Source organism: Phyllobates terribilis, unplaced genomic scaffold (assembly GCF_046119375.1).
Source record: "Phyllobates terribilis strain yellow unplaced genomic scaffold, ASM4611937v1 Scaffold_1__5_contigs__length_1240528914, whole genome shotgun sequence".
Classification (NCBI taxonomy): domain Eukaryota; kingdom Metazoa; phylum Chordata; class Amphibia; order Anura; family Dendrobatidae; genus Phyllobates; species Phyllobates terribilis.
The window spans coordinates 431,272,319-431,294,038 of record NW_027362761.1 but is presented as its reverse complement, the minus strand read 5'-3'; the positions used below and the strand labels follow the sequence as shown (position 1 = coordinate 431,294,038).

Sequence of the window (21,720 nt, the reverse complement as noted above, 5' to 3'; positions counted from 1 at the left end):
TACTGGAGCTGGTGATAGCTTCCACAAGCTGCATAAAAAGGGGCTATCAGCGAGGAATAATGTGTATCTGAATGGTACATGGAAGAAACGATTCCTTGACTTTGCATTGTGAGACAAGAGCCAAATCTTTAGGGCAAAGGTTTGTGTTAAATATAGATTTTACATTATGATTAGCAAACGTCCCTGACATATTTGGGAGTCAACAGCTTGGCTTCGAAAAGGCAGCAGACAAATCCACCATGTGTACATGGGCTTTCAGATGACCTGTTTTCATATACCATGTGGGAATAAAAAAATCTGTACCACACTTTCTGTGTTTGAGCACATGATTGGATGTAATAATGTCCTTGGCTCTAAAGCTGCATTCACACCTGACGGCCAAGTTACTTTTTTATATTGTGGTAGAACTGCATCATTTTGCCGCTTTTTTGGAAAAACTGCACCATGGTGGAAACATGTAAACACAGCCGCAAGGTGGTTTTACTGAGTTGGTCTCTTCTTGTTTAAGGCCCTTTTGAGAGCTGATGCATAATGTATGGGGACCAAACTTATTATGCTGTTACTGTATGGAGACATCATATTCTGCAGCATTTTACAGTCATCATCATCTCTGTCCCCATTGGGGCTCACAATCTATATTCCCTATCTGTATGTCTTTGGGGTGCAGGATGAAACTGGAGAACCCGGAGGAAACCCATACAAACTCCTTGCAGATGTCCTTGATGGGATTTGAACCCAGGACCCCAACGCTGTAAAGCAACAGTGCTAACCACTGAGCCACCATGCTAAACAAACGTTCAAAAAATTATTTGCAGCTTATTCCCTGGGAACATGGTAGATGTGCTGATGATGATGATTATTTTAAGGCACACATACACTTTAGACTAAAGCTTGTCGGGCACATAAGCCGCAGCAAGAGGAGACTTGCAGCAGCTGTCTCATAGATAGACAACACAGAAGTACTTGGCCAAATCTAGCATTTCTTTTTGCTGGGTAGTTGGGAGAGAGATTTGTCAGCCTAATGTGTATGGCGGCCTTTAGGCCCAAGAATTGGCTGATTGCTTCCATGTTTACATGGGCGAAGGATAGTTTATATGAGTTTATGCATGTGCATTTGTAACTAGGACTTTACAGCATAGAACCTAGTGACTTCTTTGAGTGCCGTTTACAGATTCCTACACCTTGAAGATCTTTCCATGCTTATGAGCATTTAAGGATGTGTACACACAACACCTTTACCCATCCGATTCCGCTGCAGAACCGATCAGAAAACTCTCAAAGTTATGAACATAAGCCATTCAATGCAAAAACAACTTCCTGAGCAGATTTTCAGATTTATGAACGTCTTTTAATTCCTTCAGGTTTCTTAAAACGTCAAGTGGTTAAAAGAAGTGACCCGTCCATTCTGGTGTTTTTCCGCTTGGAAGACGCTATGTATTTTACAAGACAAGTCATTGGGAAAGATCAAAAGATGCTCAGACATCTTTTGGAGTGGTCCGCCATAATTTTCACTTTAAAATACTTGTGGTTTCTTCATTAGACAATGAAGTGCAAAAAAACACTGGAAAACAAAAGTAAAAAAGGCATCACAAAAAACCATGAGAAAGCCCGACAAAAAATGCAGGCGGGCTAAATCATCTTAAAAACGCTCAGGAAATTATTGAGAAAAAACACAAAATATGTTTCAGGAACAAAAAAACTCAAGTTTCCTGAAGCGTCTTCTGGAAAAACTTAATGGGTTCGCCTGAGTTCAAAAGATGTCGTATGCATATGCCCTTAGGGTATGTTCATATGGGGTGGTTAGGTTACACTACAGGTCTTCCATTCTGATTTTTCTGGTGCAAAATCCACAACTTATTAGGCTGTGTGCCCACAATCAGGAAATGGCTGCGTTTAGGATGCAGCGTATTTTTGCTGTGTCCAAAACACTCCTTTCAATCATGCAGTTAAATCGGCATGCTTTCATTGAACAATGCTTATTTACCGCATCCAATACATTCGTAAAACTGCGACTAAAGTGAGTTCACGCAGGGTAAAAAAAAAAGCACAGTGGGCATGGGATTTCTATCAATCCCAACCACTGTGCTTCTAATGTAGAACGCAGCAGTTTGGACGCAGCACAGGTGAGCTGCATCCAAAATGCTGCTATTCCTGATGGGGGGCACCTAGCCTTACGGCATAAGCAATATAATCTAAGATGCATGTAAGTGTGTTGCCACTTCTGCCCACTAACTGCCATGCTAGATAAAAATGAAAAAGTTCGTCCAGCTCACCGTTCCTCTGGACGTGCAGGAATTGAGAGCCTGTGTTGGCAACAGGGTGGTTCAACGGCAGGAAAGAGAGATTTATCCAGCACAAAATCCAGTGAAATAATTAAAAATTAACTTTTTAATTTATTTCCCTGGATTTTGTGCTGGATAAATCTCTTTCCTGCCTTAACTGTCATTCTAGGTATGGGAAGGACCCAGCGTATGACGAGGTAAAAGGAGGGGGAAGCCCAGCAACTAGGGAAAGGGAGAGTGGAGACCACTAGGTAGATCTAACAACTCCCTGACTCCCCTATCGTCCCTAAATAGGTTCCTCATCTATCGCCGAGCAGGATACTTTAGCCCTGGCTGACCCTGTACCTAGGCACTAGGTGGGAAGGGGCAAGCGTTAGCACTAGCCAGCCACACTGCAACTAAAGACAAACAAGGTAAACAGACAAGGGGATACACTTAGCTTTGAGAAGACACCATAGCAATCACGACAACGATCACACAGGAACTCCAAGAAGAAACTAGCCGACTGCTTGAATTCCAGGCCTTAACAGAGGAATATACTTCTATCACCAGCGTTTCTCTGGAGAGACTGGGTGTTATTTAAAGGTCAAGCAAGGGTGTGCAGCAGCAGAAAGTGGAGCTTACCACAGGGTCCTATAGAGGGAAGGATGGTGAAAGGATCAAGAAGGTGTGTGCAAGGCCAAGCGCAGCGACCTTCTACAGCCGGATCCAGAATCACTGTCTGTCACACCCGACACACCTGTGACACTAACCCTAGTGTAGCTGCTAATTAGAAGACAAGTCCTTAAGTCCTGAATAAAAAGTTACACCACAAAATGTATAATGCGTCTCCACCATATCAAAATACAAGGGAAAAGTGAGTTCAATGTGAACCAGATAAAGATATGCAAAAAACCCCTTCCGTCCAGACTCATCCGCAGACATCACATTGATCTGGACCTGACAATTATTTCCGAATCAAATGATGCTTACGGTTTCATAAGATGTAAGCCAGTAGCTGAAGAAGGAGCCAATATTCGTGGCGAAACCCTGGGTCAGGCTAGATGATCAGCATTGCCAGGAGTTGGTCAAATGTGGAAATTTAAGAACGCTTTTGATGAAAATAATCTTTTTGAGAGTATAAACTATAAGCTTATTTTATACTTATCCCGCTATCCTACACCTAATATCTTCTCACTAGACAGGTAACATCTTATAAAACAACCTGGAATAGTAAACATCGTCTGCGTCAGAAATCATTCACTGGATCGGTTCTATGCGCTTCCTGCGGACGGAGGACCAGTCTGGGTGGGAGGTTTTTTTGCATTTCTTTACCTGGTTCACATTAAACTTGTTTTCCCCTTCAGTTCTTATATGGTGGTGAGTTATTGCCCTCACTCAGCCTCAAGCCTTGATATATGTTTGTAGAAGCACTACACATTTCTGGTGTAATTAAGTGAATGAACTTTCAGCATATTGTATCCACTTGGAAATTGACCCGCGGTACTTAATTTTACGTTGTAAATGTCACCACCATCTTTAGTGAATGACATAAGATCCGCAGCAAACTTAATGTGGATTTTTCTGCGGATTTATTGTGGATTTTGGCTTTCAAGTGAGCAGCAGCTTTGTGGTTGTACTGGTATATTATGTCATTGGCTGCAGTTGCCATTACCTATGTTTTTTCCTGAGCAATGAATACTTCTAAGGTCATGTCGGCACGGTTGGGATTGTGCAGGTGTTAGTCCGCAATCCCTTATTCATGTATAATTGTCCGCGATCCAGACTCCGGCTCCAGGTCTCCCAACCCAAGATCGACAACCTCATGGACATACGAGGCTGTGATGATTGGGTCAGGAGACCCACGTCCAGTCCATTCATCACCATCCCTTCTATGGTAACATCACATGGATGTGTGAATTCAGTCTTACACACAGATTCCATTCTTGCAGAATTCTCCGATGTTTCGCCGTCAGTGGATGTGAATGGCTTACCCTGGAAGCACTGGTAGTATAAAACTGAGAAACCATGCCTATAGCGCAGATTATATTGCCACACAAATGACTGCTAGTGTACCCATTATGCGGGATTATCTGTACTAATCTTTCTACCACATTTTTGGGCTTAGTATGTCTGATGAGTGCTATATTATTAGTATAGTGATGGTGGCTATGAGCGCACTCTGAGGCTGATCGTGTGTGTGATATATGTCATGTGCAAGCTGAAGTCTGAAGTTTCCTGCTGTGTGGGATTGAGGTGTCGTGATTCAGTTTCTGTCAGATGATGTGAGAAGGAACAAGCCCATGTTTTGTCTGTACATACAGCCGGTGTTGTCGGAGACAGCGCGGACGCCTAACCTTGCATTACTGCTATTGTTTGTGTAGCTGGACCTGGTGGTGTGCACTGTTGTCCTGGGCATGGGTTAGGTGCGTTACAGGTATCCCTGGTGGTTTGTGGTTGAATAGATAATTTCTTTTGTCTGAAAGATGATTAGTGATTATGTAATGTGGATGTGACTGATGTATTGTCTTATTATAGCCCACACTGAGGTTGGAGTCTGTGGATTGCACCTAGGATGAAGGGCGACCATAGACGTCAGACTAAAGTGGGCCATTCTGGACAAATAATAATCGTTGTTATGAAAACTTATTTTTTTTTAAAACCTCTTTCCAGGAGGATCTTTTGTCTTTTTGTAATATGGCCAGTTTGATTGTTGATAGCAGTTAATATGAACTAAAATGTGTATGTCTGCACCATCAAACTAGTGTTCACCGGGCGATCATGCATTCAGTGTTTGCACCACCATCAGCGTACTTAAAGGGAACCTGTCAGCAGTAATGTCCATAAACTAAAGGTATGGGCAGTATGGGGCTGTCATACTGATTTAATAGATACCTTTTGTGGAAAAATCAAAAACACTCACAGCTAGGATGAGGCCAACTCAAAATTTAAATTACAAAGACAATGTATACAACAGAGGCAGCAGAGGGGCCGTGGCTGAGCCCTCTGAGCTGAAGACCCTACCCCACAGTCCCACCCCGAAGTACGAAGCACCGAGGAAATAGAAATTTATCATGATGAGTTAATGAAAAGCAGGCTGCTAATTTTTACACTAAAGGTATGTATTAAATCTGTATGACGGCCCCATGCTGCCCATACCTTTAGTTTAACATGGACGTTCCTGCTGAATGGTTCCCTTTAAATGTAATGCCTGTGGCCACCTCTTTAGTAGACCTTCTCTATTGCAGCGGCATGTAAAAGTTTTGGCACCCCTGGTCAAAATTACTGTTATTGTTAACAGTTAAGCAAGTTGAAGATGAAATGATCTCTAAAAGGCCTAAAGTTAAAGATGACACATTCCCTTAGTATTTTAGGCAAAAAAAAAATTAAAAAAAAAAAAAAAAAAAAAAATAATATATATATATATATATATATACACACATATATGCACACACACATATATGCATCCATCCATCTCTGGCAAAAATTTCTTGGCATGCTTTCCACCAGTCTTTCACACTGATTGGGTGACCTTAATTTAAGCAGTTCTTCTTTAATTGATGGCTCATGACTATCCATCTTCCTCTTGATTACATTCCAGAGGTTTTCAATGGGGTTCAGGTCTGGAGATTGGGCTGGCCATGACAGGGTCTTGATGTGGTGCTCCTTCGTCCACACATTGATTGACCTAGCTGTGTGGCATGGGGCATTGTCCTGCTGGAAAACCAGTCCTCATAGTTGGGGAACATTGCCTGAGCAGAAGGAAGCAAGTGTTTTTCAAGGATAACCTTGTATGCGGCTTGATTCATACGTCCTTCGCAAAGATTAACCTGCCCAATTCCAGCCTTGCTGAAGCATCTCCAGATCATCACCGATCCTCCACCAAGTTTCACAGTGGGTGCAAGACACTGTGGCTTGTATGCCTCTCCAGGTCTCCATCTAACCTTTAGACGACCAGGTGTTGGGCAAATCTGAAAATTTAGACTCATCAGAGAAGATTACCTTACTGTAGTCCTCTATGGTCCAATCCTTATGGTCTTTGGCAAACATTAGCCTGGCTCTCCTTTGCTTCTCATTGATGAAAGGCTTTTTTCTAGCTTTACATGACTTGAGGCCTGTGTCTAGGAGCCTGTTACGAACTGTTCTTGCCGTGCACTTCACCCCAGCTCCCATTTGCCATTCCTTTTGTAGGTCACTTGATGTCATCCTGCGATTGCTGAGTGACATTCGAGTAAGATGACGGTCATCCCAGTCAGTGGAGAGTTGCTTTCACCCTCTGCTGGTCTGTAGCTTTGTTGTCCCCAATGTCTGCTGCTTGACCTTGTTGTAATGTTCTGCCGTCTTCGACATTTTGAGGATGGAGGCAACATGACGCTACCTGTATCCCTCTGCTAGTAAAGCCAGAATTAAGCTCTTCTTTTCCTCACTCAAGACTTTTCTTTTCAACTCCTTTGGCATTGTTAAAACTTATTTTTTTATTCAAATTACTTTTGGGCTATTCCTAGCACTTGTTTTGCCATCCAGCTTGTCCTATTGCAAGAGGATTGTGAAGACCACAGCAGTGTTTTTTATTCTTTCCCTCGTTACATAAGATTTGGTTCAGGTGATCACCTAATCAGAAGCACATTAAGAAGAATGGGATGTACTTTGGTTGGAATTCAACTGACACTGGAGTGGAATGGCTGTCAGACATGTAGAGATGGGGATTTTTAGAAAACTGTGCAGTGGTCTTTTCATTTTTATCTATCTATCTCATCTTTTAACTTATAAAAATTACAAACAGGAAAATGTACCAAGACAAAAGGTTGTAACTTTTTAAACATCCTTAAGCCCCCTATACATAATATATAGCTGTTGCCCAAACGATGGATTGTTTGGCTGACAGCTGTCTCTCCTGACTCTCCTTATACAGCAGTGGCCATTGTACTGTGCGCTCCTGTGTCCTCTGCAAGAGAGCAACTGCCAGACTTATTTTACCAGGAACACAAAAATTGACTCTCCAAAATCGGGTGTGCCAGATTCTCCACTCTCCCAGCATTATCTGTTTGGGAACAGTCGGGAGGCCACCGTACACATTTGACTGTGTGACAACCTTCTAATAACCGCAGGTTTGACCTGTGTTAGTAGGAAGAGAACCTGTCAGCACAATTTTGTAATGTAAAGACATGGCTTTAATGGGGCTGTAATACCCATTACATTGATACCTTCAATGAAGAAATCCGCTTTTTTGTTCTTCTTTAATCACCATATGAAGTTTTCTGCTTATCAGATTTTGGTGCACAGGGGCAGGACTGTACCCTGGGTCTTCACCTCCATGTCTGTGATTCCTGGCCCCTCTGCTGTCTCCGGTCTTTGAACTACCTGGCTTCTCTGAAATCTCAGCAGTGATCTGTTTTTCACAGACCACAGGCAGGGAGAGGGGCCGGGGAATCACAGACAGGGAGGAGAAGACCCAGTGCACAGTCCACCCCTATACACCAAAATCTAAATTGGCTCAAAACCTCAAATGGTGATTACAGAAGAACCACGAAGTGGATTTCTTCATCAAAGGTATCAATTTAGTCTGTATTACAGCCATGTCTTTACCTTATAAATCCTGCTGACAGATTCTCTTTGATGTGTATGGGGACCCAAAGAAGTTTTTCACTACTTGGACAACTCCTTGTCCTGGCCCTGATAAAATAAAAAAGCTTATACTCCCCTCCCGTGCCTGCGCTGTTCCCGCCGTGTTGGCACTCGCAGTCCTGGGGTTCTCATGCGGTTGTTGTGACACATGAGCCTGGTGCCCAATCAGAGCTGGCGTCGCTGTCTCCACCTGTGTACGAATTGAACATGAAGAGTAAGTCGGAGATTAGCTGCAGCCCGGACTTTATCTTGATGTTCAATTCTACAGAAGGCGGAGACAGTGACACCGGAGCTGATTGGATGCCTGAGTCACGTGTCACAAAAATTGCACGAAAGCTGCTGGACCGCGAGTGCCGACACTGCTGCAACGGCGCTGGTACGGGAGGTGAGTATAAGCTTTTTTTTTTTTTTTTTTTTTTTATATCGGGGCCAAACATTTAGATCTGATTTGGTTGTCCTAGTAATGGTTACTTGTGCCTGGGATTCTGAACAGAGCAGGCACAAGTAATTAATGGCTGTAAAGAAATGCCTATGAAGATAAAGGGATAATTATGTATGATTATGTACCCGTTTAATGGTGTTTAAAAAAGAAAAAAAAAAAGTTTTGGGGAATTTTGCCCCTCTCTTTCTCAAATTTGGTGATGAAGTGGACATAGGTTGGTTGGCAAGTAGATGTATGCCAGAACTCTGAACCGTGTCTATTTAAAAAGTCACACAAAAAGTAGCAAATTCCAAAAGCTGGAGAGACATTGCTAGACAGCAGTGTTTTATATGTAAAAATGTTCCAAATTTATCAAACATTGTGCAAAACAGTAAACCGCAAAAAGTACTTAAAATTGTGTTCAGGATAAATTTCCCTCGTACAGTCAGTATACACATGTATCACTACTTCCTTTACAACCTTTTTTTTCTGTAGTGTGCACTGAATATCAAGCAGACACTATGATACTGCTGTGTGTATGAAGACTTGGTAACATTAGGTATGTGTATGTAACTCCTATATACAGCATTAATTACTAAGAACGTGAACTACAATGACTTTGGACCTCGCTGTAAATACTACCAAGTATAATTAACCTTGGAATGAGCAACAAAATAATCTGACATAATGTACTTTATTGCTGATTATGTATATGACAAGTGCATAAGTCTTTCCTTTCACTTTTAAAGGGGGATTTCCATTTTAAACATTTATGGCATAAATGTATTGGATCTTATATTGAGTTCCAGCTTGTATTACCTGTTACTGAAGCTAATGTTAGATTGTGATCATTCAGCAGAAAGCAAATCAATAGGTGGTCAATAGTCACTTTCATAGAATCCAGGTTTATTTCTTAAATCTCTTCCCACACTATGCCATTATAGTACAAAGTATTTTCTGCACTATTCCATTCTTTTGGCACAGCACAAGATCTATGCCTACTCAATCTGCCATCTAAATCGTGTAAATTGAAGTTAACGCTTTTTACAGTCAAAACTTTCTCTGTGTTTAAAGTGGCCGTTTTTCAGAGTTATTGCTGTATTTTTCGCAAATTTTGAGCAGCGTTTTAGGGTGTGGATTACACATATGCTTTGTCTAGAGTACATGCTTAATAAAATTAGATTTATTAACCAAAAATGCTTCAAAACGCTGCAAGAACGCAGCACAAAACGCCTTTTCATTTTTTCACTTTCTCATTGCTTTTTATGGGTGAAAAAAAATGCTGCATGTTACAGATTTCAAAAACGTTGCAGTTCTCAAATTCAGTCAGGAAAAAAAATAAGCGTGTGCATGAGATTTCTGAAATCGCATAGTTTTTGTTCGTACTGTTAGTGCGCACATACCTATATCAGGATTTGAAGCAGACATTTCCTGAGCGCTTCTGCATCTCCTTGGCAGGAAAAACGCTGCGGAAAAATCGTGCGGTTTTGCCGCGTTTTTGATGGGGTTTTTCAACCGTTTTTGTATATCAATGAATGCTTTTTGGAGATAAAGTTTTTTGGTGGATCATTGCTTAAACCCTTGGATTACCTTCAGAACTGGGGTGAGTATATTCGTTAATTTAAATAATTAAAGAATGTGTCTGTTGCATTTCAAATAAAGTGTTTGCTCTGTGTCTGTGTGTTTATATAACTCTTTTTACTTTAATTAGGTTTGGTCATGAAAAGGTCTGATTGACACCTTGTTATCACCAAACGAAAGAGCTAGGTGTCAGCTAGTCCCATTCACCCAATCTTTATTAGCATTTCTATTCCTGTAATTTTTGCGGCAGCTGTGAGCTTCTATTTTTAGCCTGGGAAGGTGCCATTTGCAAACATGGTCCCTGGCCATTATTAACAGCTCACAGCTGTTTCGTTAGCCGCTACGTCCCCCTGATCAGCACTCAGCAGTGCTTTGGACTCAGCGTATTTTTGCTGCGTCCAAAACGCAGTGTTCTAATGATGCTCTTTTGTTGTCGGTACAAGTGAATCCACCGCATATAATGACACTTCAATCAGTCAATGTCTGCAGCGGAGACTAGTGTGTCCGCTACAGAAATTGACGAGGGCGAGTTTGGGTACGTGGCCACGATCTGGAGCCGCTGCAGGTTTGACGCTGCTTGTTTATATAGTGTCAAACCCGCAGCGTCCAGATGTTACAGCATAGTGGATGGAATCTCTAGAAATCCCATGTCTGTTATGTGTGCATCAGAGGCTGCGAATTACCCGTGGACACTGACATGCCGCACTTCTTTCATGACCACAGCATGTCAAATTCTCTTGCAGAGTTGCTAGTATCCGCAACAGAAATTTGACCACAGAATGTATTGAATGCGATAAATCCGCATGGTTCAGTGAACACATGTGGATTTACATGCGTTCAATAGAATGCAACGTTTTGGACGCAGCAAAAAAATGCGTCCAAAGCGCTGCTACATCTGGATCATGAACACGGAGCTTAAAATAAAAAAACAAACAAAAAAAAAATGGCGTGGGCTTCCGCGTCATTTTTATAACCAGCAGAGGGAAAGCCGACCGCTGGGGCCTGATATTAGTAGCCGGGGAGGGGGCCATTAGCCAACAATGTTCCCTGGCTATTAATATCAGCCCGCAGCTGTCTATTTAGCCTTTACTGGCTAGATTACAGGGGGATCCCAGAAAAAAAATTGACGTGTGGTCCCCTTGTAAAATCTAACCAGAAAAGGCTAAACTAGACAGCTGCGAGCTGATATTAATAGCCAAGGAAGGGGCCATGAATACTAGCCCCATCCCGGATATTAATATCATCCCTCAGCAGTCCCAGAAATGGCGCATCCATAAGATGCGTCAAATCTGGTTCTTAGCCTCCGCTCTTCCCACTGCCCTGTAGCAGTGGGGTAATGGGGTTGGGGTTCACGTCAGCCTTGTACTGGCGGCTGACATGAAATCCAGGTTAGTAATGGAGGGCGTCTATAAGACGCCCCCATTAGTAACCGCTTAGTAAAATGGTCGCCGTTTTTTCGATAAATACACGCCCAGAATAAAGTATTTTAATGAAATAAAAAACACATGTTTTTTTTTTCTTATTGTACTGGGTCCAACCATATTCCTCACCTGTTCGCCGTCACGACGCAGTCCACGTACCGCCAACGATTGTCCCACGGCGATCTGGGTCACTTATATAGCAGTGACATCAGCAATCACTGATGTCACTGCTGTAGAAGACAGCAATGTATACTGAGAGGAGTGTAAAATCACTCCTATCAGTATACATGCTGCAGGAGGTCTCTGGGGTTCATCAGCTGCAGATCAGCTGATCAACCCCGGTGAGCTCACTACCATGGGAACATACTGATCGCTCATGTGACCCCATGTCTTGGAAGCACAGTATATTGCTGGGAGTGGGCACGTTCCCCGCAGCATACCGCTGGTCGCTGAAGACCAGAACCAGGAGGACACCGGGGGGCGCCGAACAGGTAAGTATACGTTTTTTTTTTTTTTTTTAACAGCGGGCACGCCAGCTTGGCTGTGAAGACTACTGAACGCATATTTTTGCTGCGTCCAAAACGTTGCATTCTATTAAACGCAGGTAAATCCACATGTGTTCACTGAACCATGCGGATTTACCGCATTCAGTACATTCCAGTGGTCAAATTTCTTCTACGGAGACTAGCGCCTCCGCAAGAGAATATGAGATGCTGTAGTCCTGAAAGACGCGCCGCATGTCAGTGTGAAAGAGTGATCCGCAGCCTCAGATGCACGCATAGTGGACATGGGATTTCTAGAGATCCCATCCACTATTCTGTAACATCTGGACGCTGCGGTTTTGACACTGTATAAACAAGCAGCGTCAAACCTGCAGCGGCTCCTGATCGTTGTCACGTACCCAAACTCTTCCGCAGCATGTCAATTTCTGTAGCGGACACACTAGTGTCCGCTGCAGATTTTGACCGATTGAAGTGTCATTATATACAGTGGATTCATATGTTCCAACAACAAAAGTGCGGCATTAGAAGACAGCGTTGTGGACGCAGCAAAAATATGCTTTGTCCAAAGCGGCTAACGAAACAGCTGTGAGCTGTTAATAATGGCCAGGGACCATGTTGACATAGTGGCACCTTCCTAGGCTAAAAATAGCAGCTCACAACTGCCCCAGAAATAACACGAATGCTCGGTTTTTCCCCAGCGTTTTTCCTGCCAAGGTGATGCAGAAACGCTCAGGAAATTTTTGCTTCAAAATTTAATTTCTCTAAATAAAAAATTAACTTTTACGGTAAAATATCTTAACTCCCCTGAAATAGTATCACTAAAAATGCCAGCCTTCCATGTAAAAAATAAGCAATCAGATAGCTGTATTGATGAAAAATTAAAACAAAGTTACTGGACTCAAAAAATAACAGCAAAACATTATTTTTAAAAAGTGATTTTTTTTTTTAACCATTAAAAAAAAAAATGAAGATATAGATCTATAGATACACAATTTTGGTATTGCCATATTCGTACTGACCTGAAGAATCGTGAAGCCTGGTCATTTTACCATTCATTGAATGCCTTAAAAGTTAAACCCCTCCAAAAATATGACGGAATTGCTTATTTGTCATACCACCTGAATTTTTTGTTTGTTTTACTGTACATTACATGGTAAAGTGAATGGTGTTAAACCATAACTACAACTTATAATATCTGCTCCATCCTATGTAGCCTGATATTATACACTGCTCAAAAAATAAAGGGAACACTGAAATAACACATCCTAGATCTGAATGAATGAAATATTCTCATTGAATACTTTGTTCTGTACAAAGTTGAATGTGCTGACAACAAAATCACACAAAAATCCTCAATGGAAATCAAATTTATTAACCAATGAAGGCCTGGATTTGGAGTCATCCCCAAAATTAAAGTGGAAAAACACACTACAGGCTGATCCAACTTTGATGTAATGTCCTTAAAACAAGTCAAAATGAGGCTCAATATTGTGTGTGGCCTCCACGTGCCTGTATGACCTCCCTACAAGGCCTGGGCATGCTCCTGATGAGGTTGCGGATGGTCTCCTGTGGGATCTCCTGCCAGACGGGGACTAAGGCTGCGTGCCCACGAAGCATTTTCCAAGCTTTTATGCTGCGGAATTTCCGCAGCGTAAACGCTTGGTAATCAGCCCCCCATGGTCCCCAATGACAAGCCGCAATGTTAATGCCCATGCTGCGGATTTTTCCGCAGCATTTATGCTGCGCTCAGAAATCCACAGCATGTCCATTAATTTTGCGGACACGCAGCGTAATCGCCGCCATTGACTTGCATTGGACCGCGTGACATCCGCATCACTACATGTAGATAAGCTTATATCACACGGTTCAATGTGCGTTTAGTACCCAGGTCTGGAGGAGAAGACACTCTCCTCCAGACCTGGGTACCATAGAAACTGTAAAAAAAAAGAATTTAAAATAAAAAATAAAGATTATACTCACCTTCCGATGTACTCCCGGTGTTTTGTCCGCTCCGTCCGGTCTCTTGCATTGCTCGCGCTGTTGTGAAGGACCTGCCATGATATCATTGAGGCATGTGACCTGACACATGACTGAATGACGTCACCGCAGGTCCTTCACAACAGCGCGAGCAATGCAAGAGACCGGATGCAGCGGGGATAACACCGGGAAGACACCGGAAGGTGAGTATAATCTTTTTTTTTTTTTTTATTATTTACCATTCCTATTCTTTTTTTTTTTCTTTTTTTAACTAACTTGGTCACACTACTATAAATCCATGCCGGTTGCATGGATTTATATAGTGTGAACCAGTTGTCAAGCACTTTTCCAAGTGACGCTAAAATCGCTTGAAAAAGCGCTTGATAACCTGCATGCAAAAATCTTGACAAACGCATTCCGCCAACTCCTGGACAGTCTGTGGTGCAACGTGATGTTGGTGGATGGAGCGAGACATGATGTCCCAGATGTTCTCAATCGGATTCAGGTCTGGGGAATGGGTGGGCCAGTCCATAGCTTCAATGCCTTCATCTTGCAGGAACTGCTGACACACTCCAGACACATGAGGTCTGGCATTGTCCTGCATTAGGAGGAACCCAGGGCCAACCGCACCAGCATATGGTCTCACAAGGGGTCTGAGGATCTCATCTCGGTACTTAATGGCAGTCAGGCTACCTCTGGTGAGCACATGGAGGGCTGTGCGGCCTTCCAAAGAAATGCCACCCCACACCATTACTGACCCACTGCCAAACCGACAATGCTGAAAAATGTTGCAGGCAGCAGATCGCTCTCCACGGCGTCACCAGACTCTGTCAATTCTGTCACATGTGCTCCGTGTGAACCTCCTTTCATCTGTGAAGCGCACAGGGCGCCAGTGGCGACTTTGCCAATCCTGGTGTTCTGTGGCAAATGCCAAGCTTCCTGCACAGTGTTGGGCTGTGAGCACAACCCCCATCTTTGGACGTCGGGCCCTCATACCACCCTCATGGAGTCGGTTTCTAACCTTTTGTGCAGACACATGCACATTTGTGGCCTGCTGGAGGTCATTTTGCAGGGCTCTGGCAGTGCTCCCTTTGTTCCTCCTTGCACAAAGGCAGAGGTAGCGGTCCTGCTGCTGGGTTGTTAACCTCCTACAGCCCCCTCCACGTCTCCTGGTGTACTGGCCTGTCTCCTGGTAGCGCTTCCAGCCTCTGGACACTACGCTGACAGACACAGCAAAGCTTCTTGCCACCGCTCGCATTGATGTGCCATCCTGGATGAGCTGCACTACCTGAGCAACTTCTGTGGGTTATAGAGCCCGTCTCATGCTACCACGAGTGTGGAATCACAACCAACTTTCAAAAGTGACCAAAACATCAGCCAGAAAGCATTGGTACTGAGATGTGGTCTGTGGTCCCCACCTGCAGAATCACTCCTTTATTGAGGGTGTCTTGATAATAATTGCCAATAATTTCCATCTATTGTCTATTCCATTGGCACAACAGCATATGAAATTGATTGTCAATCAGTGTTGCTTCCTAAGTGGACAGTTTGATTTCACAGAAGTTTGATTTAGGCTATGTGCCCACGATGCAGAAATGAAGCAGAAAATTTCCGCTACATTTCTGCATCTCCTTGCCCGGAAAAACGCGTGCGGAATTTGACACGCGTTTTTCGCGTGTTTTTGAAGCTTTTTGCACATGCGGAATTTTTTTTCTAATGCATTGTAGAACGCAATTCCGCATGCGTAAATGCACAAATAATGGACATGCTGCGGAATTTTCCGCACATCAAAAACTTTGCGGAAAGTTCCGCAGCATGGGCATTGAAATTGCGGATTTACAATGGGGACCATGGGAGAAGGATTACCAAGCGTTTACGCTGCAAAAATTCCACATTAAAAACGCTTGAAAAACGCATCGTGGGCACGGACCCTTACTCTGAGTTATATTCTGTTGTTTAAGTGTTCCCTTCATTTTTTTGAGCAGTGTACTACCGGATAACAAAGACAACCACCTTGTGTAGCTAAGCCTCTCAGAACCCCTACGCCGTTTCGCATCATGCTTCTTCCGGGGTTATGCCCGGACAACAAGGTGGTTGTCTCTTATCTACTTTACTCATATAACCACAGGTATTTTGCCATGATATTGTAGTGATTTTTTTTTTCAATTGCATTGAAATATGATATAAGCAGGGCAATATTGATTGTGGTACTTTTCCTCATGTAACAGGTATTTTGAATCCTCTAATGATTATTCCATCATATCTTGTAGATTGTGAGCCCTCGCGGGCAGGGTCCTCTCTCCTTCTGTACCAGTTTGCTGTTGCGTTTTTTTTCAAGATTATTGTAATTGTTTTTGCTATGTGTACCCCCTTTTTCACATGTAAAACGCCATGGAATAAATGGCGCTGCAATAATAAATAATAATAATACAGGCACTTTGCACTTTATATGTTATTAGATGATATCTTTCTATTAACATTGGTACATAGCCCATTAACGTTAGAGAGATCCTCTATGGTTGCTCTACTGGCACTTTATACTTTTTATTCAGATATTACCATATCTCTATGATTTTACTACACTCTGCCCTGCTTAATCCTAGTTGATAGATCTACTTACCTGTTTGGTTGTTTGTAGCTATTATATTGTGATACAACCCAGCCTTACTCTGTATCTTTCTGTATTGAAGGTTTCTTATCCTCGCCCTGTTTTTGTTGTATTTAATGAATTGGATATATTTTAATAAAAATTGAATTTTAACAAGCGAGAGTCTCTGTTATCTGGTAGTATAATATCAGGCTACATAAGATGGAGTAGATATTGTTGTCATTATAGTGTCTAGCGTATTTTTTTTATTTCTTTTGGACATTTATGAATAACAGAACTACAGCTTGTCCCACAAAAAAAAATCCCTCATACGGCTATATCGATGGAAAAATAGTAAAAGTTATAGGCTTTGTAAAAAAAGGAAGATTAACAAAAACGCAAAATTGAAAAATCATCCAGGAGTGAAGGGGTTAAGGAAGGACTGGCTACTATCATTACATAAAAATCACATGTTTTGTTAACCTATTATTCATAATATCAATTTTGGTTCTCAAGTCCTCAGACAGTTCTATTCTCCTCTTTCTGTCCTCCATGCTTAGGGTGACACACACAGACACACACTGCAAATATTGAGTCAACTTCTCTCCTTTTTATCTGGTTTCAGGTGTGAGTTTCATATTTCCCACACCTGTTACTTGTCACTGGTGAGTTTGAACGAGCATCACATGCTTGAAAGAAAGTTCTTTACCCACAGGTTTGGAAGGGTAGCAACAACTTTGTCTGGCACATTTTTGGGGTTCAGTATGAAATTATGTCCAATTTGCCTTTTTTTCCTTGTTTTTTTTTGTGTTCCAATACACACAAAGTAAATTTAACGTGTATAACACAACATGTGTTATTGCAATACATTTCTGGCAGAAATACTTCATTTTCTGGAACAATTTCAAGGGTGGCAACACTTGACCACGATTGTATACTTTCTAATAACGCTCAAATGATTCTGTGCCATTCAATATATCATGAGCATAGTACGAAGTTACGATACTCTGGGAATTATTACAGATTAGACAGTAAAAAGTATCCTATGGTGATAATGTGAAATCCCATAGCTTACCCATATCCCTGTGTTGGACCTTGTGCCTACAACTCCTTGGGTCCTCGAGGTCCAACACAGGCATATGGGTAAGCTATGGGACTTCGCTGCGGCGTTTCAGAGAAAAACATACTTTTAATAGCTGTCGGGGACCAAGCAGTGATGTGCTCTAGTCCTACAGACGGGTCCTGATGGCTTTCTCCCCACCCGCTGACTGACAAATCTCTGCTAATACGCGCATGTAGGCAAAGACTTGTCAGTCACTGGCAGTGGACGGGGAGAAGCAAGCTAAGAATGTTTTTCTCTGAAAATCTGCAGTGTTTCAGAGTCAAACATTCATGGCTGGGATACTATAGCCAATGACTTTTACAGACACCCAAGGTTTGGGCAGCATGTATCAGTCTACAGGTTCACTTAGGCTATGTTCACACATCATGTTTTTTTCAGCGTTTTTTTTTCTGCAGCAAAACCTGATCTCTTGCCAGGAGGTTAAGGATTTTTCTTGCTATTTTGCTTGTTTTTCGGTGCATTTTTTCTTTGTTTTTTTTCACTGTCCTTTTGTCTCTTTCATGCATGTACATAAAATTCTGTGAAAAAATAAATAAATAAAAATCTCATTCTGGTTTTGGCATAACCCTGGGGGAGGTGAATTATTCAGGAATAGTTTACCTAAGACAATGGCAGTGCATTGAGTTTGTATAACACTATTTACTTTCATACTATGGTCTGCCATTGAATTGCACAGGCATTGTTCAATTTTACACCTCCCTGGGCCAGAGGTTTTGTTCAATCTCACATGTAGCTCAGCCAATGGTTACACTCTACACATCACTAAATTAATTAAACTGTTCTAATTCAAACTACTATCTCAGTGACCAAGACACTATGGTAAAATCACAAAGATAAATATGTGTTCACATACTGTTGTGCTTGTTTATTTTCACTAAAAACGCAGCAAAACCTGAAAGCTATGTTCTCAGTAGGCGTTTTTTCACTACTCATTCCAATGGGTAAAAAACACTGCTCTATTTTGCAAAAAAACATGCAAAGAACAAAATCCTGATTAAAAAAAACCCAAGATGTGTGCATGAGATTTCTGGAATCTCATAGACTTTGCTGGTACTGTAAAATGCAGCTGCAAATTTGCATTAAAAAATGCATCAGAAAACGCTGAAAAAAACAACATGTGTGAACATAGCCGCTTCTCACTAAATTAGAATGTCATCAAATAGTTAATTTATTTCAGCTCTTCAATACAAAAAGTGAAACTCATTTATTATATAGAGTCATTACACACAGAGTGATCTATTTCAAGTGTTTACTTCTGTTATTGTTGATTATGGCTTACAGCCAATGAAAACACAAAAGTCATTATCTCAGTAAATTAGAATAATTAACAAAAAACACCTGCAAAGGCTTCCGATGCGTTTAAAAAGTTCCCTTAGTCTGTTTCAGTAGGCTCCACAATCATAGGGAAGAATGCTGACTTGACAGATGTCCGGTAGGCAGTCATTGACACACTCCTCAAGGAGGGTTAACCACAAAAGGTCATTGCTAAAGAAGCTGGCTGTTCACAGAGTGCAGTATCCAAGCATATTAATGGAAAGTTGAGTGGAAGGAAAAATTGTGGTAGAAAAAGGTGCACAAGCAACCGGGATAACCGCAGCTTTGAAAGGATTGTTAAAAAAAAGGCCATTAAAAATTTTGGGGGAAATTCACAAGGAGTGGACTGCTGCTGGAGTCATTGCTTCAAGAGCCACCACACACAGACGTATCCAGGACATGGGCTACAAGTGTCTAATTCCTTGTGTCAAGCCACTCCTGACCAATAGACAACGCCAGAAGCGTCTTACTTGGGCCAAGGAGAAAAAGACCTGGACTGTTGCTCAGTGGTCCAAGGTGTTGTTTTCAGATGAAAGTAAATTTTGCATTTCATTTGGAAATCAAGGTCCCAGAGTCTGGAGGAAGAGTGGAGAGACACACAATCCAAGCTGCTTAAGGTCTAGCGTGAAGTTTCCACAATCAGTAATGGGTTGGGGAGCCATGTCATCTGCTGGTTTAGGTCCACTGTGTTTTATCAAGACCAAAGTCTGCGCAGCCATCTACCAGGAAATTTTAGAGCACTTCATGCTTCCCTCTGCCGACAAGCTTTTTGGAGATGGAAATTTCATTCTCCGGCAGGACTTGGCACCTGTCCCCACTGCCAAAAGTACCAATACCTGGTTTAAAAACAACAGTATCACTGTGCTTGAATGACCAGCAAACTCGCCAGACCTTAACCCCATAGAGAATCTATGGGGTATTGTCAAGAGGAAGATGAAAGACACCAGACTCAACAATGCAAACGAGCTGAAGGCTGCCATCAAAGCAACCTGGGCTTCCATAACACCTCAGCAGTGCCACAGGCTGATCGCCTCCATGCCACGCCATATTGATGCAGTAATTGATGCAAAAGGAACCCCGACCAAGTATTGAGTGCATTTACTGAACATACATTTCAGTAGGCCAACACTTTGGATTTAAAAAACATTTTTAAAGCTGTTGTTACAAAGTATTCTAATTTACTGAGATAATTACTTTTGTGTTTTCATTGTCTGTAAGCCATAATCATCAACATTAACAGAAATAAACACTTGAAATAGATCACTCTGTTGGTAATAACTCTATATAACACACTGTGTGCAGAATTATTAGGCAAGTTGTATTTTATAGGATTATTTTTATTATTGATGAACAATTATGTTCTCAATCAACCCAAAAGACTCATAAATATCCAAGCTTAATATTTTTGGAAGTTGGAGTGTTTTTTTTTTTTAGATTTGGCTATCTTAGGAGGATATCTGTTTGTGCAGGTAACTATTACTGTGCAGAATTATTAGGCAACTTAATAAAAGCCAAATATAATCCCATCTCACTTGTTTATTTTCACCAGGTAAGCCAATATCAGTGCACAAAATTTAGAAATAAACATTTCTGACATGCAAAAACAAAACCCCCAAAAATTAGTGATGAATATAGCCACCTTTCTTTATGATGACACTCAGCAGCCTTCCATCCATAGATTCTGTCAGTTGCTTGACCTGTTTTCGATCAACATTGCGTGCAGCAGCCACCACAGCCTCCCAGACACTGTTCCGAGAGGTGTACTGTTTTCCCTCCCTGTAGATCTCACATTTTATGATGGACCACAGGTTCTCTATGGAGTTCAGATCAGGTGAACAAGGGGGCCATGTCATTATTTTTTCTTCTTTTAGACCTTTACTGGCCAGCCATGCTGTGGAGTAGTTGGATGCATGTGATGGAGCATTGTCCTGCATGAAAATCATGTTTTTCTTGAACGATACCGACTTCTTCCTGTACCACTGCTTCAAGAAGTTGTCTTCCAGAAAACGGCAGTAGGTCTGGGAGTTGAGCTTCACTCCATCCTCAACCCAAAAAGGTCCCACAATTTCATCTTTGATGATACCAGCCCATACCAGTACCCCACCTCCACCTTGCTGGCGTCTGAGTCGGAGTGGAGCTCTCTGCCCTTTACTGATCCAGCCTCTGGCCCATCCATCTGGCCTATCAAGAGTCACTCTCATTTCATCAGTCCATAAAACCTTTGAAAAATCAGTCTTAAGATATTTCTTGGCCCATTCTTGACGTTTTATCTTATGTTTCTTGTTCAAAGGAGGTCGTTTTTTCAGCCTTCTTTATCTTGGCCATGTCCCTGAGTATCGCCCATCTTGTGCTTTTTGATACTCCAGTAACGTTGCAGCTCTGAAATATGGCAAAACTGGTGGCGAATGGCATCTTGGCAGCTTCACGCTTGATTTTCCTCAATTCATGGGCAGTTATTTTGCGCCTTTTTTGGCCAACACGCTTCTTGCGACCCTGTTGGCTATTTGCCATGAAACGCTTGATTGTTTGGTGATCACGCTTCAAAAGTTTGGAAATTTCAAGACTGCTGCATCCCTCTGCAAGACATCTCACAATTTTGGACTTTTCAGAGCCCGTCAAATCTCTCTTCTGACCCATTTTGCCAAAGGAAAGGAAGTTGCCTAATAATTAAGCACACCTTATATAGAGTGTTGATGTCATTAGTCAACACCTCCTCATTACAGAGATGCACATCACCAGATTTACTTAATTGGTAGTTGGCTCTCAAGCCTATGCAGCTTGGAGTAGGACAACATGTATAAAAAGTATCGAAGTGATCAAAATACGCATTTGCCTAATAATTCTGCACACGGTGTATATGAGTTTCACTTTTTGTATTGAAGAACTGAAATAAATTAACTTTTTGAT

General features: G+C 41.9%; 1 protein-coding gene across 2 annotated transcripts in view; it reads left to right on the top strand.

Annotated features, from left to right (window-relative positions):
* The window catches only part of FER (FER tyrosine kinase), a 340,421-nt gene that overhangs the window by 8,333 nt on the left and 310,368 nt on the right, over window positions 1-21,720 (top strand). The gene's annotated exons all lie outside the window — the stretch shown is intronic.